General features: G+C 52.8%; 1 protein-coding gene across 23 annotated transcripts in view; it reads left to right on the top strand.

The window, feature by feature from the left end:
• The first annotated feature begins 8,784 nt into the window (after positions 1-8,784).
• Positions 8,785-11,833, top strand: part of Mapt (microtubule associated protein tau) — an 89,390-nt gene continuing 86,341 nt past the window's right edge. For 9 of the 23 annotated variants that reach the window (XM_060386584.1, XM_021631884.2, XM_021631885.2 and 6 more), the window contains exon 1: positions 8,805-8,963. The gene's annotated coding sequence lies outside the window, so the exon portion shown is untranslated. Of the gene's footprint in view, positions 8,964-11,833 lie in introns of all 23 variants that reach the window. The other 14 variants (XM_060386577.1, XM_060386572.1, XM_060386570.1 and 11 more) reach the window with 7 other exon arrangements.

The following is an 11,833-nucleotide window of genomic DNA, read 5'->3' as shown; positions in this document are numbered from 1 at the left end:
TAGCTTCTGGACAAGTAGAACATGGAGACCGGAGACCGGTGTCTGCTCCGAGGAGACATTACGACAGCAGTAGAGACTGCACTGGTGCCATTCTGGCTAGAGGCCGTGTGCCTTGAACTCAGGCAGTCCCAGTACTGGAAAGCCTCAGAAGCAGTGTCCTCTGTCAGGACGGGGTCCACGTGACCCACCGTAGCCTTCCAAGACTGTAAGACAAGGCATCTTTTCTCCTGGAAGACATATGCTCGTAGCAATTTATTGAAGCATCTGCCTTCTCAGGCTGGGATCAGGCTCCTGTCATTCGACGGTGCCCGCTGGTCAAGGGTAGGCCAAGAAGCGCCCAGGTGCTGGCTGTGGAGGCACATCCCTGCAACGGCAGCACTTGGGAGGCAGGAGCAGGAGAATGAGGAGTCTTAGGTCAGCCTGAGTTCTGTCAGCTTTTCCCAGAACGCAGGGGGCAACCCCACACACAGAAACAAACAGGAGCCAGCCATGTTAGTGACTTGTTGAGACAGAACGCCTTACAAGAAGCAAAAAAACGTGAGGGAAGACCGGTTTAGAACCGTTGGCGAGTTTACAGTCCACTTGGATACGGAAGGTGTGGAGGCAACAGTGTGAGGCAGCTCTTGCCATCGTCTAGGAGTCGGAAAACCGAGAGGGAGGACCGAGCAAACTCAGCTCACTTCCGCCTTTCTGCGCTGCCAGGGCTCCAGCCCACAGCCTGCCGCTGCTTCCCCCGACCTCAGCCTGCCCAGCTCTCCTCATCAGTGATCTGTGGCCATCGGCTCGAGCCTTGAGTCTGTACATCGTCCAATCCTGAGCTCCTTTTAAAAAATACTACATTGGCTCGCGAGCGCGTGGCTTCCAGGATGCATGCGTGGAGGTCAGAGGACAACTTATGGAATTCATTTCTCTCCTTCCACTGTACAGGTCCTGGGTACAGAGTTAGGTAGTCAGGCTGAGCAGTAAGCACCTGGAACCAGTGAACCTCCAGCTTCTCTGCCCAGGCAAACTGGCTGAGCCCTGAACCTTGGGAAGAGTTGCTTTTCTCATTCTGGGACACAGCGCAATCACCGCCGCAACCTTCCCATCATGGTGGCGACCTCCAGCACTGTGGGCTCTGGGACACCGGCAGCAGACGACTGAACGGCTGCTGTGCTTGCTGCAGGGTTTCTTCCTCCTTGGAGACACGCTTACTGCTGGCAGCCTTTTATGCTGACTGAGGATTGATCCAAACAGCATCCCCAGATATGGAATACGCTGTGTCCGCACTCTAAAGAGAATGCCTCCACGTCGTCCCCCGCTTTATCACTTTGGGGAATATAAATCATGTGTTCTTCATCCAAAATTCTTGAGCCCGGAGTGTTTCGAATTCGGATTCTTTTGGATTTGGGAATATTTGTACAGACATGATTAGATGTCTTAGGGATGAAAGCCAATCTGAAACTCAAAATTCATTCATGTTTATATATACCACACATACGGAACTGGAGGGAATTGTACGCGGTATTTTTTTTTTTTTAATACATTGGAGTTTTACTCTGGGAGACTAGGAGATGGCTCAGTAAGAATTCTTTCTCTCCAAACACAGGGACCTGAGTCTGAGTCCCCAGCATTGACACGAAAAGCCTGGCATGGTTGGGTGTGTCTGTACCGCAGAGGTGCATGGAAGTGACTGGTGGATCAGATGTTCAAGGTCATTCTCAGGAGCCCGCCTACATTAGGGCCGAGTGAGGCTCCAGGCAAGCCAAAGCAGGCAGGTGAGCACACCACAGGAGCTGAGGGCTCAGAAGCTGCATTCTCAGCAGCGCCAAGCCCAATGCATCTACCCTCACTGGGAAGGCCACAGTGACACCAGGTGCTGGGTGTACAGCCAGGGCCCGCGGCACCCCTGGCATCCAATGATGCCAGAAAAAGCAAAAGCCAGCCACACCAGGGCCCTCGGGAAAGCCTCTTCCTTCCGTGTGCTCACTCCAGGGCACCGCTTACCGAAGCTTAACTATAGACTCTAATCTGAACTGGTTAACAAGCCCAGCTCCATCAGCACTGAGCAGGTGACTGGCCAGGCAGAGTGATGTACACCTGGAATCCCAGAACTTGGAAAGCAGAGGCAGGCAGGTGAATCGCTGTGAATCTGAGACCAGCCGGGTCTACACGGCTAATTCCAATCCAGCCAGGACTGCAGAGTAAGACTCAAATAATAATAGTCGTAGTAAAAGAGTAATAATGTTAATAATAATTTAAAATAAAACTTCTGCAGACTGGATGTCGACACAGGCCGGAAAATTCAACACAGTCAGCATTGCAAACGGTGGAGATCTTCTTTCCAGACAGGGAGGGAGCGGGATAAATCCACAACAGCCACAAAACGCGCATCTGAAGCTGCTAATCCTTTCCAGCAAAGCAGGTCTGGCTTGGCGGGCTCTGGGGGGCATCTTAGGTCCTGTGCTTTGTGAGCCAGGGCGGTGATTAAATGGTTAAATGGAGCTGTGGAGGGAACTCCACTCCTGCCTCCTCCCGTGTCCCTGAGGGGAGCCTCACTCTCCTCAACCCTCCCATTCACTTCTCACTGCAGCGGCAGAGTGGAGAGTAAGGGTTTCCCAACTGCTGTAACTCCGCCCCCACAAGCTAACATTTTGTGTGTGTGTGTGTGTGTGTGTGTGTGTGTGTGTACCACCACGGTGGGCGAGGACGCTCAATTCTTGAGTAGGCCGATCTCACTTTTTTCCATGGGAACCATGGACATCTTGCTGTGTGGGGCTTATAGACCCCAGGGACTCCTGCCAGCCAACCGGGAGACAGGGTACATGGTCTATCTAATCAATCAGAGCCTCTTTCTAGATGGAGACACAAGAAGGCCCCACACTAAATGAAGACCAAAGCATATACCCTTTAATAAAGCTGGTACTAAGCATTTTTTGTTTATTTATCCCTTTTTTTATTTTTTAAGATAGGGTCTCCTGTAGTCAGGTTGGCCTTGAACTCACTATGGAACCCAGTACAGCCATGAACTTTTCATCTTCCTTACTCTAGCTCCCAAGAGCTAGTACTCTAGGCATGTGTCACCAGGCCTGGCTTCCTTGTATGTTCTACACATAGAATGGAACTACATTTCTCAAAACTTTGGCAGCTATAGTCTAGATGGGTGAGGGTCGCCAGCAATATGGCTTTGGGTCCCCTGGAAATAAATACAGGTAGCAACAAAGTTAAGTAATATTAACCTTGTGCCCACATAGCAAAGAGCCACATCTGGGTCTTCTCGTGCCCATGAGGACCAGTGGGCCTGACTCTATAAGAGCACATTCTGGAGCTGGAGAAATGGCTAAGAGTGTTAAGAGTGTACACTGACCCATGCCAGGTAGCTCATACTCACCTGTCACTCCGGCTCCAGAGGGATCCAATACCTCTGGCTTCTGCAGTCACCTGCAGGCACATACCCATTCCCCAACATGGACACACTTATAATTAAAAATAATAAAAAGAAATCCAATATCCCATGTCCCTCACATTAGTATGAACCGCTTCTGTCTTGCAGGTCCTTTAGGGCCATGTTCCCTTTAATTCCTCATTAGGCCATCCTACCTGACTGATTTATACTGTGACCTAACCTTTGGTTTTATTTAGTTTGTATTTGTGCCAGGAGAGAGCATGAGGGACAGATACTCTGCTTGAAATTACATGTTAGCCTGGGGTAAGTCTGCATTTTCTCCCAAAAGAGATGGACGAGCGCACTCCCTCGGCCTCAGAGCTGTCCAGGGAATCTGGAAATCCAGGCCTACATGCCTTCCTTTCCCAAGAAGGGCCCTGACCTTGCTGTTGTACACCTACCTTGCTGGGAAGCTCAGCCTTTGGTGCTATTCAGCTAACCTGAGCCGAACTCCACCCAGTATGGAGCATCTCACTGTTCCAAACACCTGGCACGCTACACCAAATATTCCACACACCATGCCCGGGGACTGGACTGCTGCCTGTGCTGGGCTGGCTGTGCTCAAAGGGCCACAGGTGACGGGGTCCTCACTGACTAGCTCTAACGGCCAGCTCACCCTGCACTTTCTTGGACCATCCCAGACACCAGTCGCCCTGGGTGAAGAGCCCTAAGCAGCAGACACTCTGGGCTGCAGAATGTTTAATAGAGTGTTCCATCAACACCTGCCCAAGCTGGGGATAGGAAAAAGCTGAGCCTCCATTCGTCATGAAACAGCCTGTCGAAGCTTGGCTTCCTCTAAAGTTAAAATGGTCCATGATGAGTGTCTATGGCTGGGCCAAAAGGACCTGGCCTTTATCCCACACCTTCATCAGCCATTGACTCTGGGGTTTCCTAGGACAGGATATTTTGTTTATTATTTTGCTGTGTTTGTTTGATTTTTTGAGACAGGGCTCATGTAGCCCAGGCTGTGGTCTCAGACTTGCTGGATAGCCTGGGATGATCTTGAAGTTCTGGCTCTTTTGTCTCTACCTCCTGACTGTTAGAATTTACAGGTATGTGCCACCATGTCCACTTGAAGCAGAGGGCTCCTGTAGCTGAGGCCATCATCCCTGGAGGTCTGAACACCCAGGGGCCCATCTAAAGAGAGCTCCCCAACACTGGAGCGTGTTCTCCCTGAAGGGCTCTGAGCAATACTTCCCCACCACATACTGTAGCACAGTGATTTAATGTTCTGAAAACCATACATAAGATGTCTGCTTTGTAACTGGACATGTTCTTTAATATTTATTTCGCTTTACTTATGAGTATGAATGTGTGTGTGTGCCTGCATGAATTTATGTGTACCACATGCATGCAGGTGCTTGTGGAGGCCAGGGAGCATCAGATCCCCTGGAATTAAGAGCTGCACGTAGTTGTGAGGTACCTCATGCAGGTGCTGGGAACCAAACCTGGGCCCTCTCTATGAACAGCAAGCACTTTTCACTATTGATCTAGCTCTCTGGCCTGCAATTGTACATATTTTACTTTATGTGTTTAAAAGTGTTCTTCTGGAAAGGGGTTTCCTGAGATGTCTAGGGCTCCGTGGTGTTAAAACAGGTGAGCCACCCTCTGATAGAGAAGCAGGAACAGCATCTTCTTTCTCAGCAACTTCTTTTGAAAATTGGCTTTATCTTTCCCTGGTAGCTTTCCACCTTCCTGTCCTCCGTGATCTTCCGATACATACATCACATCCATACGGTCCCATACCAGAGTTCGAGTTCTGTTTTCATTTTCCCATGATCCTTTTAGCCCTCAGCATAGACCCTGGCATTTACCAAAATCCTTTATCCTTTTCTTCCAAAACTCACAACTCTCCTAAGTGTATTGATCTCTTCGTTGAAGATGACTGACTAAAGTGATCCTGTGCCAGCCTCTGGGACAACCAGCACCTCCTCTATGTGCTCCTCCCCTTCCTCCAAATGGACGCAGTAAATGACAGCCCAGCCTCTTCTCCCCACCCCCAAAGAACAAGGCCCTAAGACGCAGCAGTGCCACAAAATGAAAGGAGACTGGTTCCATGACTTTCCAGGGAGAGCTTATGTGCCCCAACCTGGAATTCCTACCTGAACTATTGGAATTGGGGTAAAACCGTCAGAGTCAGGATCCATTGGTTTCAATGCATCAGCTTATTTTGTGAATACATTTGGTGGCAGACCTTCCAGACTCTCCTGATCTGGGCGCTAACTCCATCGGAGACTATTCAATCAAGGACCTGAAGCCAGAGAAGGTAATGAGTTTGTCTAACCTCACACATGATGGCTAAAATTGGACCCACGGCCTGCTACCCCCGTCAATTTCCTTTCTCTTATGCCAACCTGCTTTCTATGGTCCTCCTTGTGTGGGCTTGTGCTGGACCCAAGAGGCCATGAGCTTTCTGTTTCAGCGAGAGGGAGGGGTAGAGGGATGAGAGGGAACACATTTTCTTGGCCTGCATTAGTGAGCCATTAGCTAGCCACAGTGATCAAATGATCTGGAATGAACACTCAGCTCCATATCACAGGCATTTAAGGAACAGATTTGCTTAAGACTCTTTCTAGCATTCATTAGCTCCATTTAGTGTGGGCAAATGTGACTGTTGGGTATCACGGGACTGCAGGGTCATTAGGTCCCTGACAGTTCTCATTCATACTCTATATTAAGGGCTCATAAAGTTAAATTTGAATATGGAGGAGTGTCACTTTGATGGTTACATATGACATATATTGAGAAAATCAAGTGTAACAAAAGCATTGACCTTGAAAATGATAATAACATAAATACAATTTATCATTTAGTGAGTGCAATTTGTACACACACACACACACACACACACACACACACTTACTAAACTGCCATAGTCAGCTTTGTCATGCCCAAAACCAGCTGCCAAAATCTTGGTGACTCCTGAAACAAATTTGAATTTTTGCTCCTGGCGTATGTACTTCCTTAGGCATTTTCACTCCAGAATCCGGGCTGCAGCAGGAGGTGGAGGGGAAGCTCCAGGCGATACATCTTTCTTCTGGTAGCAGAAAGGAAGAGTCAAAGACATAGAAACTTGTGGTGCCTTCCGCTTCTGTTTGGACATGTGTGCATCACATAGCTGGTACTGGGCAAGGGTGTGCGATGCCCACATGGGAAAAGGCAACTACTGGTGACAATAATAAAATGCCAGACCTGCAAGAGAAATGCTAACTCTACTCCTCTCCTCGGGAATAATTTGGCTAAGTTCCTTGGAGAGCCCAGAAATATCTCTTCTTCCTGGGGTGATTGGAGAAGGCTTTGGTAAAATCTAAGCTTGAGTTTGAGGGTTAGGTAGGGTATTAGTGGGCGGAAGGAAGAGCAAGGACCTTGTAGGCAAAGGGAAAGCCAGAGCACAGAGGTGGGCGGGAGATTTAGCGGAGCAGCCTCAGTCACAGAGTTGGAGAGCAATAAGAGTGGGATGGATGGGAACACTGATCAAGGGGGAAGGACTGATGCCGGCCAAGGAGCTCAAGCACACATTCGAAAGCTGGTAGACATCTTCTGAGCAAGAGACTGCCATGACTGAAAGGATTATGTCTGACCAAGAGTGCAGGTGGGCTGAGAGAGGGGGAAACTGAGGGCAGGGAGACCACTGAGCTCCTAGATGCCGAGAACCGGGGTAGGAGTCTTGAAGCATGGTGGTGAGAGTTGAAAGAATAGCAAAGTCAGACCTAGAAATTCAGAGCCTGATGATTAAGAAATTAGCCCCACTTCTATCATCTACCCAGAACTCAATAAAATAAAATATTAATAAATAAATATTAATTTATTAATATATAAATAAACATATTTATAAATATTTACAAATATATAAATAAATAAGTAAATAAAATATTTTCCCCATTAAGCCTACATGGGGAAAAATGTTTGTGGTGCTAGCAAATTTTTTTTTTATGAATGTTTTCCCTGTGTGCATATATGTATGTGCACCACAGGTGAGCTTGGTGCCCTGAGAGTCTGGAAGGAGGTGTGGGATCCCCCAGATTTGGAGTTACAGACCGTTGTGAGCTGTGATGTGGGTGCTGGGAATCCTGGTCGTCTGCAAACACAGCAAGTGCTTGCTCTTACCTGCCAAACTACCTCTCCAGTTAGGGTTGTTTGTTTGTTTGTTTGTTTTGAGACATGCTCTCACTCTGTAACCCAGTCTGGCTTGAATTCATGGCCCAGGCATGGTGACACTCCTGCCTCAGCCTTCCAGAAGGTTGGGATTACAGATGGGAGCCAACACACTGAGCTGATACAACGTTGGAGTTTTTGTTTTTTTTTTTAAAAAACTAGCTGGGATAGCAGTGCACACCTTTAATTCCAGCAGCAGCAGGGAGGGGAGGGAAAAAGAGAGGGGAGGAGAGAAAAAGCTTAAAGACAATTTTGAGAGGAGAGGAGAGAAAGAAAATGCTTAAAGGCAAGTTTCAGCCTGTCTGGCAGGAGGTGCCTGCCCCTCTTGGCATTTGAACAGGCTCCAGCTGTCCAAGAGCTTTGAGCTCTGGGGAGGTGAGAAATTAAGCTGCAGGCACAACCCACGCCTAGGTGGCTAGAATGAGGACTAATGGCCAGTTTCAACCGGAAGCTTGACTCCAGCAGGCACCTTAAAAATTCAGCGCTCAAGCGGTACAGAGGTGTCTCAGTAAAAGAGATAAAAATAACTGTGAAAATACCTTGCAGCGTGCTAAGCACCATTAAAACGTACCTTTTTTTTTTTTTTTAAAGATTTTTCTTCCCTAGGATCAGTTAGATACCTAATAGGTTTGAATGCTCCTTGATAAAAAAAAAAAAAATGAAAAAGTTTTTTTTTCCATGAAAACTCTAAACTGTATTACGATCAAGTTAATCTGTTTCAAGAGGATTTGTCAAGAAAATAATTCATTTTGGCCCTTAACAAAAAAGGTGGAAAGAAAGCAAGCCAACAGCGGTCCCTGGAAAGTAGGCTCCAGCCGGGAGCACACCTTTGGGGCGCTTGAAGGAGGCCTCGGGGTTCAGGGGAGCCCGCGAGGGTGAACTGAAAAGCACACGGCGACCCGCACACCGCTCCGCCTCGACCCCTCGAGGACCGAGGGAGGAGACCCCCGGACTAGACAAAGGCGCAGCCCCGGGAGGCCCGGGTGCGCGTGCGCCACGGAGCGCGCGTGCGCGCGGCGGTCAGCTCGGGGCCCGAGGCGTGGCGAGACCCGGGAAGGGAAGCCAGGCGGCGCGGGGAGGGGCGGGCCGTGGGGCGGCCGCGCGCGCCCCCTGGTGGCCGGCGGGGGGGTGCCCGCGCAGGCTTCACTGCCCGCCCCTCCCCTGAGGAGGTCCGCGCTCCCGCGGCTCGCGCCTGCGCCGCCCGCCGGCCTCGGGGACGCGCGCTCTCGGCCGCGCGCGCTCTCGCAGTCTCCGCCACCCACCAGCTCCGGCACCAGCAGCAGCGCCGCCGCCACCGCCCACCTTCTGCCGCTGCCGCCGCCGCCGCCACGGCCACCTTCTCCTCCGCGGTCCCCTTCTGTCCTCGCCTTCTGTCGATCATCAGGTAAGCGCCGCAGCTCGGAAATCTGCTCCCCATCTGCCCCTGTGCGCCATCCCCCTGCCGCCCCTCGCCCCAGAGATGGATTTAGGGAGCTGGGGCATCAGTCAGGCGCAACGGCGGGGGGCCTCTCTGCGCCCTGGGCGCCGGGGAGCTGGGAAGGAACGCGTGCAAGAGATGCACGCACGCAGGCGAATGCGTGTGTCTGTGTGTGCTGGGGTCCGCACCACCGGCTCCGCGCAGACAGGGTGGGGTGGGGGTGCTGTGCCCGCAGGGTGGGGCGCGGATGGCTGTGACCTAGGGGAGGAGGTTGTTCTGTAATCTGGATAGCAGCCTCTTGCCGCAGTGGGCGGGGGGGCGGTCCAACGACGACCCCCGAAACCGAACCTGAAATCAGATTTCTCTGCTCCTGATTGCCATCAGCCCTAAGGAAGGTGTGGACGGGGTTCTAGCAAAGATGACTGCCAGCATGCCTCTCCCGGTACCACCTCCCTGACAGTGATCCTGACAGGGCCTTCCCTGGCCCTGATTTAAGGCGGTGGCCCGCCCCCTCCCCTCTTCCTCCTTCAGAAGCCGGCAGGGGACATTTGGGGGCTGGGAGGACTCGGGAGGATGGGGAGGGGTCCAGGCGCTGTCACTTTAGCCGCCCTTCCCCGTGCGCGCGCTTGCTACAGCGACAGGGGCAGCGCTGGTGCCCGAGGAAAAGGTGGTGCGCGGATCCCAGGGTGGAGGGAGCTGGAGGAGGCAGGGGGTCACCTGGCCCCGGGGGTGTCAGCGGGCTGGCCGGCCGCGGCTCCCCGCTCGGGGGCGCGCACAGATCCAGGCGAGGGCTGCAGGTGCATTTCGGGGCGCGTTTCTTTCTCTGCGTTCGGCTCCCGGCTCCCGGCATGTGCGCTCCCTGCCGGAGGCGCGGGCTGGCGCGCGGGGCTCGCCCCTCACTGCGGCAGTGGGTGTGGACTCGGGTGGGCGAGGAGGGGGAGAGTAGGCTGTCTCCTCCCCCTGCCACCCCTCCTCCGGTTTTTTCTTTTTCGTTTTTTTTTTTTCCTTTCCCCCCCACCCCCCGGCTCTGAACGCGAGGTGCCATCTTTATGCGGCGGGCACGTCTCTATCGTAGCATGCCAGGCGCTGTGGCCGGGCTTTGGAGGACCCGTCTGGGACCCACGTTGAGGAGCAGGGGCTGATGAACACGGAGATGGCGTTTAGCGTCTGCAGCCGTGCGCGCCCGAGCGTTCACCTGGGCTCTCCTGGGGGAGCTCGCTGCTTTGTTCGTCGAGGTCGTGTGATTTAGGATCTCTGCCACCAGCTCTGAGGGGTTTTTTTGGCTTTCATTCGGCGAGGGGGGGGGGCATTTACCTGCGCGCCGTGAGCAAGTCCATCCTTTCCTCGCCACTCGTTTCAGACCCTTTGTTGGAGCTGCAGGCTTGCTGGGGGGTCTAGGCACAGCCCCCAGGGCACGCATGGAACTCCGCGCAGCCTCTCCCCCAGCTCATCCCGGAGCCACAGGGGTGGGGATTCGCGGTAGACTACAGGTGTCCTCCGGGAAACCACATTTCTCCCCACCCCTGGGCCGTCCTGAGGACCACACCCCACCGTGTTTCAAGCTTGAGAAGCTCTGCTTCCCACCATCGCCACCTTTGAGCTGCTTCTCCCGGTGGGAGACTGAGCAGGGGCCGAGATTCCCCTAGGGTGCTGCGGCCACACCCACCCCTCCTAACCCAAGAAGGTGGGGTACGGGGTTAGGGGTTGCCATGGGAACCACAGCAGCCAGAGGAGGAACCTCTGGGCGTTATCCCGCCCCTTACTTCGCGGAGATTCGGAGCCCTGGGGTAGTCTGACAGTGCTAGAAGATGCAGGGAAGGAGCCGCTCATCCCTGAGCCGGGCATCATTCTCATTGGCACTGGCAGCCATCAGCTAGGCGCCCCTAATGTACTTTTTATAGGCATACTGGCTTGCGTTAGTTTATTATTATTTAAACGAGGACTTTCACTTAAAAGTCCACAGCTACAACAGCCCCTTGAACAGAATAGGAAGCAAACAGGTCCCAGCCTCCCCACCCTGCAGTAGCCAGCTTTAGTCTCCGAGGTTTTCTGGTTAATTCTACCCCTGAATACTGGTGCGGGCGTGCAGTTTTGAGGCCGATGAGCACCTTAAGGGCCGAATCGCCCACGTCGGCTGCCTAGATTGATGTGCTTTTCTGAGAATTGTCTGGGCTGGGGGTGTGGGGGGTTGAGGGGTGGAACGCCCTTTCCAGGGCAAACGGCGGCCTGAGGCTGTGGCGTGGTGGCTGGGCCCACCCGGCTGACATTTCCGAGCAGCTGAAGGATGGCTTCAAATATGACCCATCCCTAGCCCCACGACGGGCTGCTGGGGGCAGGGTTCCTAATCTAAAAGAAGCCAGGCTCTTGGGGTGACGCCTGGGAGGGAGGCTGCCTATGGCGGCCCTTTGGGCAAAGGTGTCACAGTTCTGTAGGTGGGAGATGGGCGGGATGGGGAGGAGAGAGAACATTTCACCCAGCGCAGAAACAAAGCAACAGACCACGCGTCTCCGAACCCGCGCGGTCGGGTGAGGTACTGTGGTCGCCAAGGCCCCGGGCTGCTTACTAGTGTAAGATCATCCGGGCTGCTGCAAGGCCCTTCTGCAGAGTTTGGCGGCCTCCATTCCTGCCTCTGCCCCTTGCCTTAACAAACCGGCTTCCTTCGCCTCGGAAGCTACAAGTTTTCGCTGAAGCCGACACTGTGGAGCGCCTGGGCTCATCCGAAAGGGTTCAAGAGCCAAGATTACACCCACTGTCCTCAGCAGGTGACGAGCCATTTTCTGTCCTGGAGGCCCTCCTTCACCCCTGGCGCTCAGGAAATTGTGATTCCAAGCCTTCCC

This window comes from Meriones unguiculatus, chromosome 7 (assembly GCF_030254825.1).
Source record: "Meriones unguiculatus strain TT.TT164.6M chromosome 7, Bangor_MerUng_6.1, whole genome shotgun sequence".
Classification (NCBI taxonomy): Eukaryota; Metazoa; Chordata; class Mammalia; order Rodentia; family Muridae; genus Meriones; species Meriones unguiculatus.
The sequence above is the reverse complement of the archived record's forward strand: the minus strand, read 5'-3'. Positions and strand labels throughout refer to the sequence as shown.